Source organism: Lingula anatina, chromosome 2 (genome assembly GCF_051362555.1).
Source record: "Lingula anatina isolate TDL-2025a chromosome 2, LinAna3.0, whole genome shotgun sequence".
NCBI lineage: Eukaryota > Metazoa > Brachiopoda > Lingulata > Lingulida > Lingulidae > Lingula > Lingula anatina.
This window is the reverse complement of record NC_141768.1, coordinates 47,424,723-47,445,815: the sequence shown is the minus strand read 5'-3', so window position 1 is coordinate 47,445,815 and position 21,093 is coordinate 47,424,723. Positions and strand designations below refer to the sequence as shown.

Here is a 21,093-nt window from a genome sequence, read left to right as displayed (position 1 = left end):
GTTACTTTTTCGGAGAGGAGAGAAGCTAAAGTTTCAGAACTTTTACACGCACTTGATGTAGCATGTGATTGGAGTGGGCACCGAATGAAAGAAAGATTCACCTGTCAGATCAATTTGACAACGCGTTGGTCGCCGGCTTTCATTGAACAAGATTAAGATAGGCTTCCCCGAGATTATAATGACACGTATACTAGAGTTCATCAGTTAAATTTTTGGTATATGAAATATATTGAGAATTTCTCACAGTATTTTATTTTCAAATACCTTGCCAGCTAGCGTTGCATGCATTACAAAATCTCTCTGACAGGGAGTGGGTTTATCCTCTCAGCGACTCCATTATTTATAGAATAGCCTTTGAATAAGTTAATATTTTATCACCACATAAATATTTCACATAAAAAAGACTTGTGTTGTCCAGCAATCAGCATGTTCTTGCGCATTTAAATGATTTTTATTTAGAAGAAAAACGGACAATTCTCCACAAAAAATGCCATGATAATAGTTCTTTTCTCACAACGTTAACTTGGGCCAATTGTTGAGAAATAATGCACTTCAAAGGAAAAATGCCGGTCGGCCTCGGGCGTCAATTTTATTGAACAGCTCGAGGTTCATGACAAGAAAAAATAACAACATTAACACACTCCAAATAGCAAATGTTTAGCGAAAATAAACAAAAACAGGGAAAATGTAATTTGCTGCATACGGTAGTCTAAATTTGATCTGGACTGCCTTTCATGTTCACTTCACTTCAGTAAATGAGGGCCACTGTTTAAAGTGTATGCTTAGCTTCTACCGATAATACTCCCCACACCTTCGGACCTGGGAGTCGGGAGATGATTGACAGCGCGCCCTTCCACTGGCGATTTTCTATTTACACACTGATCAACCTAGCAGTAGGTGTTATGGTTATCTGCTCTACCGCGACGCGGGACTACCGCCCAAGCATCAGGCGTCTCCTTTTGAAGTGAGGCACCCTGGCCACGAAACAACTGATGAAAACGAGAGCCGTCCTTCGCTCAATTAATGGGTACAGAACTTCAAATGTTTAACATTTTCTTGAGAAGAGTGTGTTGCCCAATAGCTTGGCGGTGTACCGGTGCAGGCATACACAGATAATTTATGAGGTGCCCGAGAGAGGGGAGCCGCGCGCTCCTGATTTACACAAATTTAGTAGCGAGATCTGTCGAGATAAAAAGGAAGATAAAAGCGGCAGCATTATAAACGGGGCAAAGTAAATCAAGTCGCAGATATGTTGATATGTACATTCTAATCGTGACATTTGTAATACGAGGGCAACCCCATGTCGTTTCAATCTCATATTTTGTACATTTGACGGTATGTTTTACTATGGAAAAAAGACATGAAGAGCCCGTCATATAAATTACACGGGAAGAAAGCGGATGCGCTGCACAGCGTCGGCTAAATTACAGCAATTGACAACATGAAGTAGCGGCGCCTTTTTGAGACTTTTAATGTGGTCTAGAATCTTGTGTCTGAACAAAAAAAGAAAAGAAAAAAAAAAAAAAAAACTCTTGAAGGTGGTGACGGTAGTACCAGTATGAAGCTCTAGCACACTAAGGGACAAAATACATCAGTTGATAAACACCAAGTTTACGGCTGGGCGTCAGAACCCCGCTCTCCCGGACCTCGGCTACTCATATCCTGTTCGTCATCCTAAAAATATTTTCAATAGCACTTACACAATATGATCTAATGACACACGAGTTCAAACTATTTGCTATACAAAATTAGCGACAGTAGTTCTGAAAGAAACCTCGCTTGGCATTTCATGAAATCTACCTCCACACAATGAATATTATATCCTTTTTTGTATATTCTCGTGTTCGTCTTCCCATTGAGATACACTGCAGGAAAAAAGCTGGTACGGCGCATCAACTCGAGAAGGATTAATCATTTGAAAAACCTTTTGAACCTTTGAAATACGCTTGGTTTGTCCTATTGGCTCTACGTACCTAGAACATTCTCTATTAATAAGCAGTGACATATGAATGTATTAGATTTGATCTAAGCTATTCACTGGCGAGGCTTCTCCAAACATCGCTGTGACATTACAAGGAATAAGGCCAATAGATCTAATCGATGGACATTTCCCAGCGGAGAGCGTTTTACTATTCAGAAATCAAATGGAACTTGTAGAAAACCGATTAAATGCACAGAAATGAGGAGACGAATCTGGAGTCTTGATTTCCCCTCTGATATTAGGAAAAGTAACACTGTAGACTTATTTTACGCCCTTTCTTCACATTATTAGTGAGAGAAAATAGACTAGTGTTTCTGATAATGGCAACATCCTGATTTCTTTATTCGTGGCATTAACTTGATGGAACGCGCTTGCTCTGTGTTTTTCTCTCTCAAAATAAAAAATATATACTCCCCTGTCTTACTTGGCAAAAAGATCAGATATTCTAATCCTTAAACAGGTTATTCACATCGTCAGGAAATTTCAAGCTTTACAGAGCATTTTCCTGAGACGAGCGTCTAGTATTTCCGCCAGCTGCTTTGATACAATACCGTAATCAGTACTTATTCACAAGGAGGTTAATTTCAGCTCATTCAAATAAACACCTTTACTGGTGCTAGATTTGAAACCTGTCAATCAAAGTAAGCTTCAATTATTCCTGGTAATTAGGAATGGTCCTCAATTATCTCTCATATTAACTGGCTTTATCTGGTTAATTGAGCAAGAATTTCAAGGCAGTATGGCACACAGACAAAATGCTCCTTATTCAACGCTCATATTGTACTTTTAAAATTCTCTCTCTCTCTCTCTCCAGTATTGTTATTGGCAGCTTTCAGTAACTTATCAGAATCAAGATATTTTTTTGCTAAATGCTGCATAATAATAAAACTTATCATTTATAAGATAAACACTAATGCTGAAAGTTTTTTAACCCAAGAACTGTATTCATGATTCATATTAGAGTTGGCTAACATGTTTCTTTCAGATTTTCTATTCATCACATAATTTCACCATGTTGCCATGACACCTGTCTCTGGCCATCAGTGTGTGCAGCTTGCTGGCAAATACCTCCCCTTTACTTCTGCATATGTTCAGAATAAAGTACAGCTAACTAAATATGTGGGTGCTTTGTCAGCCTCACAACAGATGCACATATAAACAATTATGTCAGTTATTCTGATGTAAACTAATGCAGGAAATATTCAATATTGAAATGTACTTTATTAAATGTTACTTGAGGAAGCATTATACAAATGATCAAAAGTTTCTTCTAATATGTTAAGTTTACAAATTTGAGGCATTTTAAAGTAAATTTTTCTTTTATTTAAATGTTTCTTAAAATAATAATAATGATAATAATATATATTAAATACTCAAGCTCAGGGAAGTGATGAAAAAATAATTAAATGTATTTTGCTTTAATCTCCATATAAATTTCCTCTCACATTCTGTATCTACAGATTTAAGGCACTTTCAAGTAAATTTGTTGTAATATTAACAATGCTAATAAATACATAAATATAAGTTAAAGAAAGTGACGATAGCATGAAACAAAAAAATAATGAACTGCACTCCATTTCACCCTCCATATAAAGTGACCTCTGGTTCCTGACAATGCCGGCTGTATCCATTACAAGCCTTCTGCCTGTATCTGCATGGATCTAAAGCTTTGCACAGCTGTAGGAAGATGTATGTGCATAGTCCACCAACTAATGGCTCTATACATCATCTGGTCTATAATGTAACTGGGTAAGTACTGGCTCATCTATCATCCCATACAGCAGAACTCTTGCACAGAACGGCTCCTGATGAGATCCAGTCGGCAGGGGTCGTTAGGCCCCTATAGCGACAAACACAGCATTGCTCGAATTAAAAAGAAATATTAGATTTGGCTTGATGTTGATTTATTGCACATTATTAGATCAAAGGGAGATGGCAGGACAAACAGGATGAACTCTAGTTGATATAATTTTTGACTCAGCGTGGCTTAAGTGATGAGCTCATCAGTTCACGGGCTCCCCCTTGACTACTCACACCCTATTCAAAGACATAATGAGGCAGAAAGATAGATAACTCTTCTCGGCCCATCTATTTTCTCTTTGTAGCTTGCTGGGTTTTTGACATCTGAGAGGTTTTTTTACAGGGTCTGCTATGTGATCACCTCAGGTACGACCATCCATCACCGATGGAAGCACACCAGGCTTTTGTCTTACCAGTGGGTGGAACGTAGCTCTCATGAATCACAGCCTTCAATGCCACTCGCATACAGGAACAGACCGAAGAGTGGCAGAGAAAACATCTGAAAGAAAGATTGAGGAAAAGAATAAGCATTCCAAACAAGGTTTGCATAGGAATAAAACATATGGAATAAAAGTTCACACTGATGTCTGTTACTGGCTTGATTGATGTTCATAAAATAGGAAATTTCTGTTATTTGTCCATGCTTACTGAGCTCATTGTACAATATATTGCTCTGGGTACAGGGATACAATGACAATAGTATCTGGTTTTAACAGAGAAAAAACATGTTATCATACTCTATACCATTTGGATCTCAGCCACCTTTAATGCCATCACCAAATCATTTAAACACATCAATCTCCTTAAATTCACCGTATAATTTAAAATAATCAAATAATATCTGCCCACTGTGTAAAGACATATTGGTCTCAACTATCAAAGGCATATTCACATACATTAATGATTTGCAATTTTAACAGTAATAACTTGGTTGGCACTCAGTGTTATTTTTTCTCATAACAATGAATAGTCTTCCCTGGGTGCTATTTCTTCTTCCTACAATAGATCATGCCAAAAATAACTGCTTCTGACAATCATAAATCCCTGTATCTCGCATATATCTCTGATAAAATATGGCCATCATAAAGGGCAATTGTCTTTGTCACTGAAAAAATGGGGCATCTGTATTTATGATATAAAAACTTATTATCTCTGTCAAAGAGGTAATATTTTTTTTTTACCTCTGTTTATCAGTTTTAAAGCTGTGTCTACGTGATTTAATTCAAAGTCACTGCAATTTTTTTCATTTGTTTTTCATTAATGTCAAAAGCAGAAAAATATGATTGTAATTTTGATACTGGGGTGATATTTTTTGAAAGTAGTTTCAGTAGCTTTGAGAATACCATGAATGGGTCAGGTCACAATTTTTTTTGTGAAACCTCGAAGATGAAAAAAATTTCATATGGAAAACGGCCCTTGATCATAGGCAAATTTCTTTTCTCTTCTTTCTGAAAAAATTATTGTCCAGTCAAAGTAAGGATGGTGACTCTTCTACCTGACATACCCTTTCTGACACTGTTTTAGAAATATAGAAATATCTCCCATGAAAACAGAGTTACCATGACCCATGAAAGTCAAGGTGATTAGCTGCCAGTTATTTTTATTTCAGACTTCAAAATGTTCTGCCCTGCAGATACAGTTTATATTGTTTTCTGGACTCGTATCTCAGTGGAAAATGTTCCAAATCAAACAAACGATGTATGTCATAAATACCTTTGTTTTATTTGGAACATTTTCCACTGTTTTAAAGGAGATGTTTTCATAGGTCAACTAAGTATCTTAACACATCAGCTGTTTGATGTAACATGAAAGGGTTGATTTGGATTAATATATCAACATACACAATTTTTGCTTAATTTACATCCCTTAATATACCTTTTAAAACCATTTAACTAGCTGAAGGTTTTGGACAAGTAAGCATTATTCTTAAATGCAAAAATCATCTTTTTTTTGTTTGTGACAATCCAAATCAAATGGCATTAAAATGAAATGTTAATTATAAACTGAATTATGGCCTTTATATTATATAAAAGTGCCAATGATAACTTTGAATGGCTCATGGGCAGGTGCTTTGTTAATATTCCATTTGATTAATATGTAACATGGGTAAAATGTAAGAGACACGGCTGACTAGAAATGGGCCGAATCTAAATGTTACAATGGGCGATGTCCATGACCAACACATTCTAACACAATGACTGACTGCTTAATGTTTTTTGGTGTACCACGTAATTTTCTGATTATTCTTCCACCTTCAACATTTTTTAATTACTGGTTCCAGGTGTAAGGTGGTACTTAACATCTCCATAATTCACTGACGCATATGTTACTTGTCATTGCAGTGTTTTAACTGGCCCAACTGGAGACTAGAGCTATAAGTGTGGTTTGCAGAGGCGTGATAATGAAATTTCAACTGATCTTCAAAGGAGTTTTACAGAAGGTTTATCTTGACTCATACTATTACTTATTGTAGTTAATAACTACCTGTCATAACTAATGGCAGTGAATTAAGGGAATGACGTACTGGGAGGCCTATTTGATGGGATTCGAGGAACTGAAATTTGTGGCAGTGGACACTAGATAACTGTGACTACTTTCTGATGATGGTGAAAAATGACATGGAATGACCAGGAAATGAAGTGGTTATACAGCATCAAGAAGGAATTGTCTTTTCATTGGTAATTGCAAGGGTGTGCAGTAACCATACTAGGCGAAAACTCTACACTATTGATTAGTATGGATTGCTGTTCCCTTTCTGAAACAGACCTTTGGTAGAAATTAATTTTATATTATTTCTCTACAGTATACAAGAAACAGTTTTCATTCAAATTCATGAAAACATCAATTGCCTTTACCAGATTGGATATCTACATAAAGTTATAGTAAGCCACTTAAGTAAACAACATTTTGTAAATTAAACAAGACTGCAACTGTTATCAGATTTCCAAAGTGTTCATCAAATCTCTAAGAACTACTTGTAAATGCCTCTACTCTGGGTTTGTAGGACAACCAGATCAAAGGAAAGAGGCTGTAATCTGACAATGAACAAAAAATTAAAGACTGGTGGTGCATTTCTGTACAGACTACAAATAATTTTTATCAGAAATGTCCCAAGCTCAAGTGATTAAGCCAAATCCCCATAAATCACTCCCCTCTTCTATGTTGGAACACTTCAAAGCATTCATAATAATTACAAAGCTTCTTAGACAGCCCGGCTTAGTGCTGCAAAGGAGTTAATACTGGAGATAAAACTGGGAAGATTTATTTCTCTGACTGAATTGACATTTTTTGTATCATTCACTTGTTAATTTCAGTGGTTTATGAAGGGGGGATGGAGAAAAGTGAGGAAAGTTACCAAAAAAATGTCTGTTGAAACAAAATAAAATGCTTCCCCAAAATAGTGATTAAACAGGTAAAATGTGTCAATATAAATAGAAGTAACAGTTAACTTCTGGCTAACAAGACAAAATCAAACAGGGAAGTATTTTTGGCGAACAGGCAATGTAGCAGAAAAAAATTAAATTTTTTTAAAACATTAAAATATTTGGATTCATGTCTTTCTTTGAGTTAACAAGAGGTAAGCAAGTCAATATAATACACTTATTAACTGTGTCTGGATGCTGTTCATCATGACAATCAGTTTTAAAACTAAATTTATTTCTGAAATAGAGGAAAAAAGCTGCTTCCACCGCCCACGGCCAGTTTTCAGCGTTGGTTCCCATGTGTCATGGGGTCTCGCAGGTTGCCCCTGGCGACACTGACAACAGCCGAAAAGAATTCCATCATTTCTGCACTATGGATTGCTGTACCTGCATCTAAAACTCATTATGGCCAACATCAAAGCGCCTCCGTCAGTGACTTATTGAGGCACCTGACATTCAGCTCCATTTATTGGAGTGTAAACAACATTATTAATGAGCAATTAAATTTCATTATGGTCAAAACATTTTGCTTGAGTAATGTAGAATTCCTTTGACTGGCGGATATACATATATTTTCCCGGCTTAATGGTATCCATCTGGTGAACTATACTGTCCTAATTAATCATTTAACACAGAACATATTGTACACTAGGATTTGTATCGTCACTCAGTCTGAGTATGGGGGACTTTTCACCTGCAGGGCCACCATATTACCACAGTGGGTTTTAAAAATAGACTTCACAAAGACATGTCTAAATAAAATGGAAATCATAATGTTTGTCCTACATGTTGAATAGAAAACAAAGCCAAAATGAAGAAATTAAATGATAAACAAGAATGTGAGGGCAATAAATTACAGGTTATAAATCAGATTCTTACCACTGATCCATTTAAGATAACCTAAACATCTCTCCAACATCAAGATTATGAAATATTTTATCAGATGTCAAGTTTTTCTCTATATATTTACCTCTCTACTAAATTACAGCCTTTGTCATCTATTACCACTATCACCTAATTATCATGCTGAACATGGCCATTAATCTTCCGCCACTACAGCTTGGTGGTACCTGCTTATCCAAGATTATATGCCATACAATCTACCAGCCCTAATCACAATGGGGAATTAATTTTGACTGGAGAGAATCATTTTGATATCTTCTGGTGGTATCCTATAATTACGTCTCCATAAACCTGTCAATAACAAGTAATGGTGGCAGTTTGCGCTGGCTCCTGCAGACGACAGCGGGGTTCTTCTGATGGCGAGGAAAAAATTATGAATGATAACCCCTCCAGGAATGTGTGCATTTCTTATGTTTTGTTCAAATAACACACACCTAATGGGCATTAGTTGCTATTTTGACATCAAATGAAAGATAAGGCCTCCTCTTAGCAAAGAGCAAAGTATTATGTTAAAGTTCAAGAATATCCCAGACAGGCATGGTAATGAATTAAAACTAACTTGACTTTTTATTCTTTTGGGTTCTTTACATGGTGTTTTAGTTGAGTTACAAAATCTAACATTTAAAACATGAAATACTGGACATGTTATCTCTTTAGATGTAATTTTGGTGCTATTTATCTGTGTTTTTTAGCATTAACACTATTACTTTATCTCTGTAAATTTTCACCAGCTCAGTCTGAAATTAATGTAGCCACCAAAGTCTTAATTCACACTTTGAACGTTAAAAGGCCGTATTTTGTACAACTATTCTTAAAGCAAGAATAGAAAATTTATTTCCAACCCAACTGAAGCAAAAACAGCCTTCATCTCCAGTTTAAACCATAGAGTACATGTGAGTCAAGTCAAGTTGGTTTTATTAAATCCATTTGGTTGCCTTAATTGGCTAATTTGAGTGAGACCTGTGGCACAAAATGTGATAATTCATTTCTAACTATTCCAAGTTCTTTGAAGCATAGAGTATCCAGAAAGGGTAAAAGCTTTCCCTCTTTTTTAAGCAGCCAAGCTGTGGTATGTAGTGAGGCACCCATCTTTCCACACTGTCTTAATGACAGACAGTTACCAAGGCTCTAATAAAACCCCATCTGACAGCAGCTATCAGCAGTTTTGGTGTGTTGCCTCCATAAGCACTGACACATGCTTCCCAAGAAGGCCTGCCAATAATACAAGTAGCAGGCAATATGGTGAAACCTTGGCTCCAACTCTTCAATCTGGTAACAAATAATACATAACCCAAAGGAATATCCCACAAAATTGCAGAGTAATTATTTAGGGAACAGGTGTCTAGCCAGCTACTTTATTGCAACAACAGCCTCACTAACTCAATTCAAAAATAAACATCTGCAAGGATTAATTTTTAAAAAGATGAGATAGGATAGGAAGCCGAACAGGCAGTACACCCCAGTCTGAGTGATGATTTACAAATGGAGTGCGGACACATTCATTTCTGTAGCCATCAGTTTGTGGGTGAGGATCAAAGTGTCGAGCCACAGCTTTGGAGTAAAACTCCTCTGATGTACAGGATGATGGATGGCGGAATCAGGAGGGGAGGTGAAAGGTGGGCAAATAACAACTTTGTTCCCTGACGTGACTGATAGGTAGCACAAACGTAATGGACAAGCAAGATGTGCAGTTGTCAAGCACTGGCGGAGATCAAAGGGTACGCTAGGCAACCCAGCTGGCAAGTGCTGATATTAAATGCTGTGAGGTCATCACAAATGCCTTTTATTTTGACGTTATTGAGAACTGACATGGGTTTGGGTCAAATCCATCAAGGGTTGATGGATTTAACTGAAGCTAAGAAAATCACCTTAAAATTGCTTAACACGACTTAAATGTTTCTAAACTTGCACACTCATGTACTTTTTTACTTTCCTACAGTGAACTTTTTTTCTGACCAAAAAAGAAGGTAGTGTTTGGTTTGCGGTTCAAGTTTACCACCTTTGGTGTAAGTGGCCTGTAGCCCCATCAAGCAATATCAGAACTACAGGTGACCCATACTAGAACTATTAGCAAAGAAGACTTAGGGTTATCTTTCATTCATGGATGAGGCATCAATTGGATTCTTGTTTCATTCCCCATTTTCATTCGTGTCATTTGTCATCTATTTCAAAAAGAAATAAGGCTCCGCTGTGGTATATATCACCATGGCAACCATCCATTGAGGTACATAGCATATAAATGCTTGTTTTTTTCGCATTCAATCTGCTAAATTCATTGTTTACACTTGTGCTAACATGTGGTGTAAGATAAATGGACATTAACTAAAAAGGCTCCAAAGAGAATCTATTTCATCTACCACAAAATGGCCACAAATCACAAATGCAGGCGACCTCTACGAAACTTTATCATTCCATCTTGGACCGTGCATGGAGGCAGGAGCCAGTGTTACCTCAAAGTTATGCCTCCAATATTTTTCCCATTTCTTACATCTACACCCAACATGCTTGAAACACCCAAGTGCTTGAGAGATCAAAGAGAACAGGACGGCTACCATCTACCTTCATTTCCTAAAGAAAAAGGACTTTTGTTTTCCTAGTTTTACTGGCCCATTATAGCCCGCTGTGTTGGAGATGGTACTGATTTATTAACATGCCTTTTATGTTTTAAGGTTAGACCCAAACTGTTGCTACATCAAAAAGAAACGTGTATTGTTCTTTGATTGCTTTAGTAATGACAACAGAGATGCCGAGGTGACCTGGATGCTTTGCATATGTTACTGTATTTTTTCTCTCACAACATAATCCCAAGCATCTGTATATGCAACTGAAGAAAACCAAAAAGTTCTTTGTTTTACTATAAAATAAACAGTTTTAAAGTTAGGATAAATACAAATGTAGTTTTATCCTAGTTCAAAGCTCCAGAACTGAGTGTTTTTTGGTTAGAGGTGGCCTGTCATCAAAATTGAATGGTTTAAAATCCACTGAAACTTGACAGTTTATGTTCACCGAATACAAAACAACATCAGTTCAATGTGAGAATGTGTCTGCCTTACAAAGGGGGAGGGGGCGTAAATCTCAAATATATTCACGCCGCACCTCATTTATATAAAGAAAACATCTTAATGTCCAAACTTAATTTTTGCGCAACATTTTACAGACAGGAAAAGTGAAACCATGTTCTTTGTCATGGATATGATGAAAATTCTAATCATAAACAGAATACTTACATGGACAACCAGGAAATGCATTACTCACCATTATAAAGCACTTTAATAGCTTGTGCCATCATATAGAACTTATCATTAAAAACAAATAAATGCAATTTATTGTTTCAGGAACTTATAAGTTATTCAAACCATCTTGCGGTAAAATGAAGTGTTTACTTCAAATTGGCAGTTGCACTATTAAGATGCAAATGTTCATATATCACGTTTTTCTTTCACAATCTGGGCAATGTTTCAACGAGACATTAATATTAGAAAACATCTTACAAGTCATAATGAAAATGCTACCGTTTAATGAATATTTAGGAACACAAATTTATTTTTATTGTATCCAGAATTGTTGTGGAGAAATTAATGCAGATAATTACTGGAATTTCTGTTTTATCATCCAGCATTTTCTACGCAGTATGTTTTGATGCAAATGTCACATTTTATTTATTGGGAGTCATAAAAGTTTTTTTATCCCTATTACCTACAGAATTATCATTAAGATCAACATGAAACATAAAAGTTCATAAATCATGTGAACAAGACACTTTTTCTGGGATAAATACTTCTTAATAGGTAGAGGTGGTAATTAATTTATATCATATACTTAAACAGATGAAATAGCTGAAGATAAAACATCATTTCCTGTAAAAAATAGCCATTGATAAACAAGATGTTTTAATGCGCTACAGAAAAGAAGATAATCAATTTGTTTAACATACATTATAACAGATCTATTTTGTTTTTACATTCCTTTTTTTTAAATGCTGAATATCATCTTTACTTTTTTCATTCTTTCAAAACACTATCCAAATATTTTTTCTATTCCAGTTTCCATGTAGTTTGAACTTAATAAAATTCTCTTGCCATCATCAGACTCCATAACATATTAAATTTTCAATTTATCTTGACAATTCAAGTTGTATACATATTAATCAATCTCAAACATCTCCCTAATTTTTTATTGCTAAAACAAAGTAGAACATTACTCACTGCATCTAAATTATTGTGATGCTTTTGTTTCATTAATTTTTTGATAATCATAATTAATATTATTTTTTCCTTAGCATTCTCTTCTTCACATCTTTTTTTTCTCATTTTTTTCTTTGAATGCATGAATTATTATACGTACATTTACACTAGGCCAGCAATAAATTTCCTCGCACACTGCAAGTCATGTGAGGAATTTCTAGGGGCTGCTTGTAGGCAGAATTCACAGAGAAATCACTGCTGGGCACCCTGTTCAAAGACCCATGGAGTATTCTTGAACTTTGCTACTATTCTAAACATTCAGATCTTCCACCCAGCATAAGAATTCAAGCGAGCACTACTGGAATCTGTAGGCAAAGCTACCACATGGGTTGTGATTGACAAGTCACGTTCTCTCCATCTCAGCTTCTCACACACTCCTGACATCCAGTTCATCCATAGCTTTCAACAAGACCTGACTATTGTAATGACACGAACAAATGGCTGTCCATCAACACACTGATATAAATACAGAGTTCATTTTCTCTTCATTCTCCTTCTGTTCAGTTCTCTCTGTAGGATCCATCTTGCTAATGTGCAGAAGGGGACAGTGGAGAAATTATCATTTTTTTTCAAAAACCTGATATACAAATAAATCACAGAAAGGTTTAACTTAGGTGAAAAAAAATTATTTGATGACAAATGTGACTAATGGCTCAGGGTAGCTCAACATATGAATTTGTGTTGGTTGTTTTAGAATATTCTTTCTTTCATTGCTGCATAATGTACCAAAAAGGCCCTAATTTTTATTGTAACATAATTGTGAAATGTATTTGACTTGTTCAGTTGCAGTTAATGTAGGGTCTTTTCTATTGGTTTAAATGGAGACTTAATTAGTTTGAAAGTCTTAAGTTGAGGAATCTCCCAAATAATCACATCCCAGTATTAAGTTATGTGACTTTTGAAGTTCAATGACAGGCGTACATTTCTCAGCAAGTGAGAAACAAGTCAGAGTGTTGGTAGGACATCATATTCCACTAAGGATTGACATGGTAATTTGCAAAGTACCTTTGTAATTATTTAAAACAGCAACAAAATTGAAACAAACAAACAAACAAACATAAAATAAATCAGCTGAAAATACATATGTAAAACATTAATTTTTGCACATTAAAATGAATTAATTTCTACATTTAATTTTGCTGGATTTGATCATTTGGAAGATGATAGCAGCTGTGAAAAGTAAGTTTTTCTAATGCACATATTCTGAGAAACTGAAGGTAAAACTGAAACCATATTAACACTTTGGAAATTACATAAAAGCACACCATCAAGAGGATTTGTGCGCCTGAAATGGTGACAAAGTGAAGTTAAGGCAACAACATGAAATATCTCATAATTTGAAACATTTCACAGGTACACTTAGCGAACATGCCCTTATATTAAAAGATGTCAGAAATCATACACAATATGCATTATGATCCCATAACATCAAATCCGATTTGCAACCTACAGAAGTACTTCCACACAAAAAACATTCCAATTTCCCCATCTTCCTTCCTCCCCTTTAAAAGTGTTGTGCCGCGTTTATCTGAGACTGTCTATCACTCTGGAGGCTCCCTTCACTCTGGGCTGCGCCAGGTGACTTGTCTGTCAGATCAACTCTGACTCAAACTCACTTCAATGCTTTCTTCCTACCGCTCTGTTTAGTTTGAAAACAGACACTCACCCCACTGATTACAGCGCATGTCACCCCTGCTTAAACTTCTTTACCAAACCTTGCAAAAAGAAACCCAAGTCTGAAGATTAGTTTTCACAATCAGAAGTAAATTTAGCCCTCTGAAGTGTAAAATGGGGAAGGAAATGGCAATAATTCAAACCTGCCATTGTGGTACGAGGGGGTTAGGGAGAGAGGTGGTAATGAACCCGAGGTAATACAGTCCAACAACACTCCTATTTCATTCCAAATTCTTGTATAAATTTTATCTTACTTTTGTTTGCTAAGTTCTCATATCATAAAGCAGATCCTTGACATCCACAACCTTTTTTCTTATTTCCTTTTTTTTAGGTCACAAAAGCAGACTGAACACCAAAGAATAATATATATACAAGCCGCCTCTGCTACTTAACTCCAAATGACCCACTCCATGTTTCTTCATGAAACAGGCATGTCCTATTTATTCTGTTATCTCTAGACGTTTTGACACCTCCGTCTGATAATATGAAAATGAACAAGATTGCTGTACATTGGATTTAGATGATTTTCAGAAAATTACTGACAAATCAGACTGACTAGTGTTATTAATGGCCTGACTTTTGATTTGACATTAACAAACAACAAGAATAATAAGATTTATACCCTGAACTGATTGCATGTACTACCTCTGAGAGTAAATTTCTGGTTGCCACGGAAACCTACAAATCCCCTGACACTGAGCATTCAATGCAATTTTAAGCAGAATGGAAGTGACCGTACTGTAAAACCCCACCCCAGAGAGCCTTTTTTTTTTTTGATAAATTGGATAACATGCATGCGAAAGTTTGCAGTTAAAACACATGATGTTGAACGAAAAAATTCAGTGAAGTCAGACGCAAAGTAGCCTGTAACTTTGATTTTCGTTTTTTTCTCTGAGTGATTTGTTTCAGCATACCTGCTCCCTGACTAAAGTGTTAAAATGTTGATGAAATTTCCCATACAAACAGGAGCACAGTGCACAGGAAAATGTCAATATTCACCCTTGTTTAGTTTCTCATCAGAACTGCTGACTTGGGTTTAAAAAAACACTACACCAAGAATGGAATTTGTTATTTTTGAGATAGCGGTATGCTTAGATCTCAGTGAGGTACCTGAGTATCATCACAAGAACTTCAATGTCCTAGTCATCTAACAGTGCAATCATTGAATACTTCCTGATCTTCTAGTTTGTTGCCAGTCTATTGATTAGAAAAATACAAACTGTGTGGCAGAAAAATCAAAAGCAGAGACAACTGCAAGTGAAAAAGAATTGTCCCACGTCAGACATGCTGCTGCCGGGCACTTTTTCTAAAGCAAATCAAAGCTTTTGATGAATACAAACTGTTTTCATAAAGGGACCACCCCGGGAACCTTCACAAGTCAATCTTAAGATGGACAGAATTCTAATAACTATATACGACTGCACACTACCCAACATCCTCCAATTAACACCAAGTTTTGTCCTGCTCAATTGCCACCCTAGCTTCCATTTTGAAAGTAAACACAAGTCTTCCGATATCATCTTTAATGGTTAAATTCAAACTGATATAAAATCAATGCAGCTTGAGTGTTCATCACCTCAGGCTGGAAGAGGGAGGTCCGCTCCACAACAAAGGTACCGCTGTATGTGCTACTCGTTTACTTTGTCCACTGGGGCGAAAATGTGTATAAAAACTCAAGTTTGGAGCTAAAAAGTGAAGAAAATCAATATGACTTGACATAGCAATTACGTAGGTTTAAGAGTTTCTTCGTCTCCCCTCAAGCAAACTGGCTTTACATTTTTTTGGTTCTCTAAATCCAACATTAACCATCTGCTCTTTTGTGGAGGGGAAACCAACCCATCAAAAATGTTATTTTTATTGTGCACCTGAGCAGAAGCTTCGTCTGAATACATACACGCCACACACATGTACACAACAGAGACATTTTCATCAGGTTTTATTCAGACAGAACTGAAAGAAACCAAGGCGCTGTGAGGATGTTATCTTAGCAGCACTTAATTCTGCTCTGCAAGAAAATGAGAAAATTTGCATAGAAAATAAACTTCACTCCTTATTTCAAGACACGGATTGTTTTCCAAGCATGCCTTGCAATCTCAACTGGCCGAGTATTTTTCTAAAAACCTGTCGTATTTCATAAAACGTCCCTTAACTATGCTGTTCAAGTAATTCAACCAAAATACAAAGATTGCCAAATTTTTTACAATTTGAATAGAAACTGTTACACGTTACCCTCCGTAGACTGGTTGCTTTGGGTTTCAAATTATTTCACGCTTGTACTTCAGAGGATAAACACTCTAAAGTACTGTAGTATGACATTGCCAAATGGGACACAGGCTTATTTACATATTTTCTTTGAAGTAGCTAACAAACACACTGGATTGTTCAAACAAAAAGACCACATGGGTGTCCTACGCACTATGAGAAAAATCAGAACAAACCCTCTTCAGAAAGTACATGAAAACCACACGAAGGCTATAACAAAAGCTGTGACCAGTAGGGGGTAATATCTTCAACGTCTGCTAAAAAGATGCTTTGAACTCGTCAAGTGTTTGTTCTGTTTATTCCACTTTGTATTTTCTGCTCTCATGGAGAGTGCAAAATTATCTTTTTTATCCCTTTGCATGAGCCATGGTTGATTTTTTTTATCAAAGTTGTGGTTGACCCAAGGGTCACAATCAAACAAACTCTTCATATCTTGTTTGCTTTTTTAAAATGGTTTCTAATAGAGTATTTGGGCGAGGTGACTCCGCAGGTGTGGCTTATTCTTTAATAGGTGGGGCAACTTATATCACTAAAGAAGTAGAGGTCATCTGCAAGAAAAATAACAGCAAATTAGTTTTTTTTTTCTATAAATTCCATAACTGCAGTTCAGTCGCCCACCAAGAGGTTTGCAGTAGCTGCAGAAATATTGGTTGTTTGTAATGCTATTCTATTACGAGTTGGAGATGGATTATTTTCTTGCCTGAATGTGTGGTTATTTAAAACCTTCAGTAATACCATCTCAGGTTGCATCCACCGAGTAAAACTTGCCCAGAGGGCAGTGACTTCTGACAATGGGAAATCTATCCAGCCATTCCCTATACACCGCCATTATCTGATGGGTGTGTGAAGCAGTCATTCTTCTCTGTTTACTTTGTAGTACAAAGCCGGTGTTAATTCACAGAAATCAATGACATGTGAACTACATCTTGCTTTCAAGTACCTGAGCTTCATTATTTCAACAACCCTAGTAAAGTGTCAAGAAAAAAAAACTGCCTGTGAAAAAGTGAATTAATGAATATAGGCTTTGCACTTAGCTGGAGTTCAAATGTTTGCTTTATTATTACTATCTCCTCTATCATTTAATTTCAAAATCCTTACGTCAGTTGAAGATCTCTAATTATATTTCAATTAGAATAAAAGCTATAAAATATAAAATTGATCCTGCCAATAACTTGACAAACTACCACGGCTTTCAACTTCCAGTATGAATGGGAACACTTCAGTGAAAAACAACAGTTCTCGGCCTGGTACTCACATTCTCAAAGTGGGTTAGAAAAGTCATTTGTTTTCAGCTGATAGTCTCCAACTCATTATCTCCAGATAATAAATGTTCATGTCAAGTATTTTAATATCTCCTTCAATTTGTATCAGGACAGTCGTTCATCACGGGAACATTTTGCTAATGAGCAGATAATTACAAAAGTATGTAATTAAAACACACACAGATCAATCATGGTGAAAGTTATGAAAGTGGTAACCATGCGTAGCAAGGCACGGAGACAAGAAGAGAACTCAAACCTCACTTACCAGACATTGCTCCAGGAAACCATTCATTAGACAAGCTGAAAAAATGGAACTATTCGACATTTTTCTCCAGAAAAATGATCCATCAAGGCAGAGATGCCCATTAAACTTGGTTATGACTAGCAAGACAACTTATGACTTCCTGTATACCATTTCAAGCTGGCCTTTCTTCTTTAGGAAAAATGAAAGATGACAAACTGACTAACTGAAAACCATTGTTTTGGTACTTGGGTCTAAAATTGTGATGATTGTGTTTGAAATGATGCTATCTATCTATTTTGATTACAGTGCGAGGGATACAAAATAAGCTATTTATAAAACGTCATTTATCATTATAAGATGTAAATGCAGCCAGTGGTGTTATCAATTGTAATTACAATATTTCTTGAGAAAACACACTGCACTGTCATCCCTAAGGTAATATAAAAAAGCAGCAATAAAGCTTCTGAAACACTACATTTGGAAAGACATGAATCTGAATTTTATTCATTTTCCTCAAGATTGACACAAGAATGCATAATTTTGATGTATTCCTTCTCAAAACTAAAGAAACTGAAGTGGCTTTTCCCATACCCAGAGGCAATGCCTGCGGTGATCAAACAACGCCTCTGGTCAAATAACGGTAAATTATTAGCTACTGTCCATCTTGCAGTACACAAGGGACAACCAAATGGACCTTATCAATCAGCTTGGACTTTAAGTGCCCGCTAGCCCATATCATCATATCTATCTTGTTCTCCTTCATTATCTCCTCTGAATATACATCAGCTAAGAGAACAAAGGCATTTTCCATGTTTTTTTTTTTTTTTTTTTTTTTTTTTGCATAAGGGATGTGCCTTTTTTTAATGAACATGAATGAAAAATATTCAAACAAGAGAAAAGCCTTGTATATTGATGTTTTATTCAGTTTACACATTAATATGGGCCTAGGAACAAAGAATTAACCAACATCGCCATTTTTATTGGAAGAAAAAAAACAATGTAGATTCATCAGTTGATCATGTTCTCTTTTGTGTGAACATCCGTCAGATTTGTGCAATACTCAACTGTTCAAGTAACATTTGGATGCAGGCAAAAAATAGTCAAACAAAGTCAATGATTTTATTATTATTAATAATCTTGTGGAACACTACCTATGTCACACTTGAATCTTGTTTCAATGTATTTCGTGTATGTAAGTTTGGTCATAGCCTTAAACCAATAAAGAATTATTATTATTAATAATAAGCTCTAGTAATAAATAATATCTATGTCAAATTCTTATCATCTTTATATTACTTTTCTATAAGGTAGACAGAAACAAGTTTATGGCAAAATAAAACACTGTTTCACCACCATCTGAACATCAAGTTTTATTAAAGATCATCATGACAAGTTTTCTAGGAACTAGTTGACGTCTGCACCACATGGAAGAGGAATCCCCTGCATGGTGCACTGTCGTCAGTGTTCAAATGAGCAGAATCTGACAGTAAGTCAAAGATGCTCTCCTCTCTGGGTGGGCCTTGGTGACCTTTGGGAAAACCCAATGATTTGATTTGACAAGACAACTGTGTTGTCAGGTAGTCTGACATATGGGCCAGCGCCAGGGCTCAGTCATGCTGGGGTGAAGAACGCAACAACTGCTCAGGTCAGATCAGGTCAGAGAAAACACAGACAGAAGTAGACAGGAGTTACCCAGAGGTTCATTAGAAACCTAGAAATATGACAACTTCAAACAGATATGCATCAGGCTGATACGCAGAACATCTCAGATATGGAGATATGTTATGCTGGGAATGGAGCAAGTAATAGGGAAACTCTCTTTAAAAAACATTTGGAAGTTTATTGGACTTTTTATCTGGATGATTGAAAAGACAGCCTGGTTGTCAATCTCGGCTCTTGCTGGTTCTGGTATGATTTGGTTAGTCCCTGGCTGTCAGTCTCTAAACTTTCTAGTACTGACATGAGTTGGTTGGAGTCCCTGGTTGTCAGTCTCTACACTTTCTAGTACTGAAATGAGTTGGTTGGAGTCCTTGGTTGTCAGTCTCTACACTTTCTAGTACTGAAATGAGTTGGTTGGAATCCAAATAACCTTGGTTGTCAGTCTCTACACTTTCTAGTTCTGAAATGAGTTGGTTGGAGTCCTTGGTTGTCAGTCTCTACACTTTCTAGTACTGACATGAGTTGGTTGGAGTCCCTGGTTGTCAGTCTCTACACTTTCTAGTACTGAAATGAGTTGGTTGGAATCCAAATAACCTTGGTTGTCAGTCTCTACACTTTCTAGTACTGACAAGAGTTGGTTGGAGTCCCTGGTTGTCAGTCTCTAAAATTGTTAGTAATGTCAGGAGTTTTTCGCAGCACCTAGCTGCTCTTGTCTCATTTTCCACGGTTGACAACGTGAAGGATGAGGTACAACTGGTACGTGTCACCTTTTTAAAAATTAACACAACATTGTCAACTAAAACTGTCATGATGACAAGTAAATTTAGACATTTGTCATTGTTGTAACAAATTGTAGGCCCATTCTATTGAAGATACAACATATCTGTCAGCTTTCAGAGATAATTACGTGTCAACCATTTTCCAATGCAGATGTTGTTTTTCACCATTTTATTTCTGTGGTCCAATATATATATATATCATGAAAACTAATTTTGATGAAATATTAAATATTAAAGAATGATCTTATTCATTTTCAAAGTGGGACAAACTTCAAAATATGAATGCCAAATGAAATATAGGTCTGGCAAATTTATCATTTTTAAATTTCTGCTAAATCATTCAAGACATCTAAAATGACAGCCGTTTTCATTCAGTGACAAAAAACTCTGAATTTCAGACAAAGGTAACTTAATCATAATCTATATATATATATTTTTTTTATCAAAAAAGTATTAATATAAACTAAATAACCAAATCAATTAATAAAAAATAAAATAAAGATGAAAAGTCATCCATCACCTGGAAATAACTAAGGTATGACATTAATTTAGTGCCTGGGGCAAATACTGTACCTGTACATAGACAGAGTCAGGAAATATTCAAAACATCTTCCAGTAAACTACACTATAAATTGTGCAAACAAAAAGTAAAATAGATATTCAGTTGCATTTTATTATGAAGGTTAAGCTGTCCAATACAATAACTTGATGACAGAGAGAGAGAGAGAGAGAGAGAGAGAGAGAGAGAGAGAGAGAGAGAGAGAGAGAGAGAGAGAGGGAAAGAGACAGAAGAGAGAGAGAAAGGAGAGTAAGAGAGGGGGGAGAGAGAGAGAGAGAGGGAAAGGGGGGTTAAAGGCAGAGAG

General features: G+C 36.1%; 2 long non-coding RNA genes across 3 annotated transcripts in view; one reads left to right on the top strand and one right to left on the bottom strand.

The window, feature by feature from the left end:
* Positions 1 to 843: 843 nt before the first annotated feature.
* Positions 844 to 21,093, bottom strand: part of LOC106156437 (uncharacterized) — a 43,094-nt gene continuing 22,844 nt past the window's right edge. The window contains exons 2-3 of one of the 2 annotated variants that reach the window (XR_015333044.1): positions 17,814 to 20,218; positions 844 to 4,280 (exon numbers count right to left, since the gene is read on the bottom strand). This is a non-coding gene — a long non-coding RNA (uncharacterized LOC106156437). The remainder of the gene's footprint in view (positions 4,281 to 17,813; positions 20,219 to 21,093) is intronic. The other variant, XR_001237708.2, reaches the window with a different exon arrangement.
* On the top strand, positions 4,159 to 7,302 carry LOC147763775 (uncharacterized). The gene is made up of 2 exons (XR_015333045.1): positions 4,159 to 4,322; positions 6,124 to 7,302. It is a non-coding gene; the product is annotated as an uncharacterized LOC147763775 (long non-coding RNA).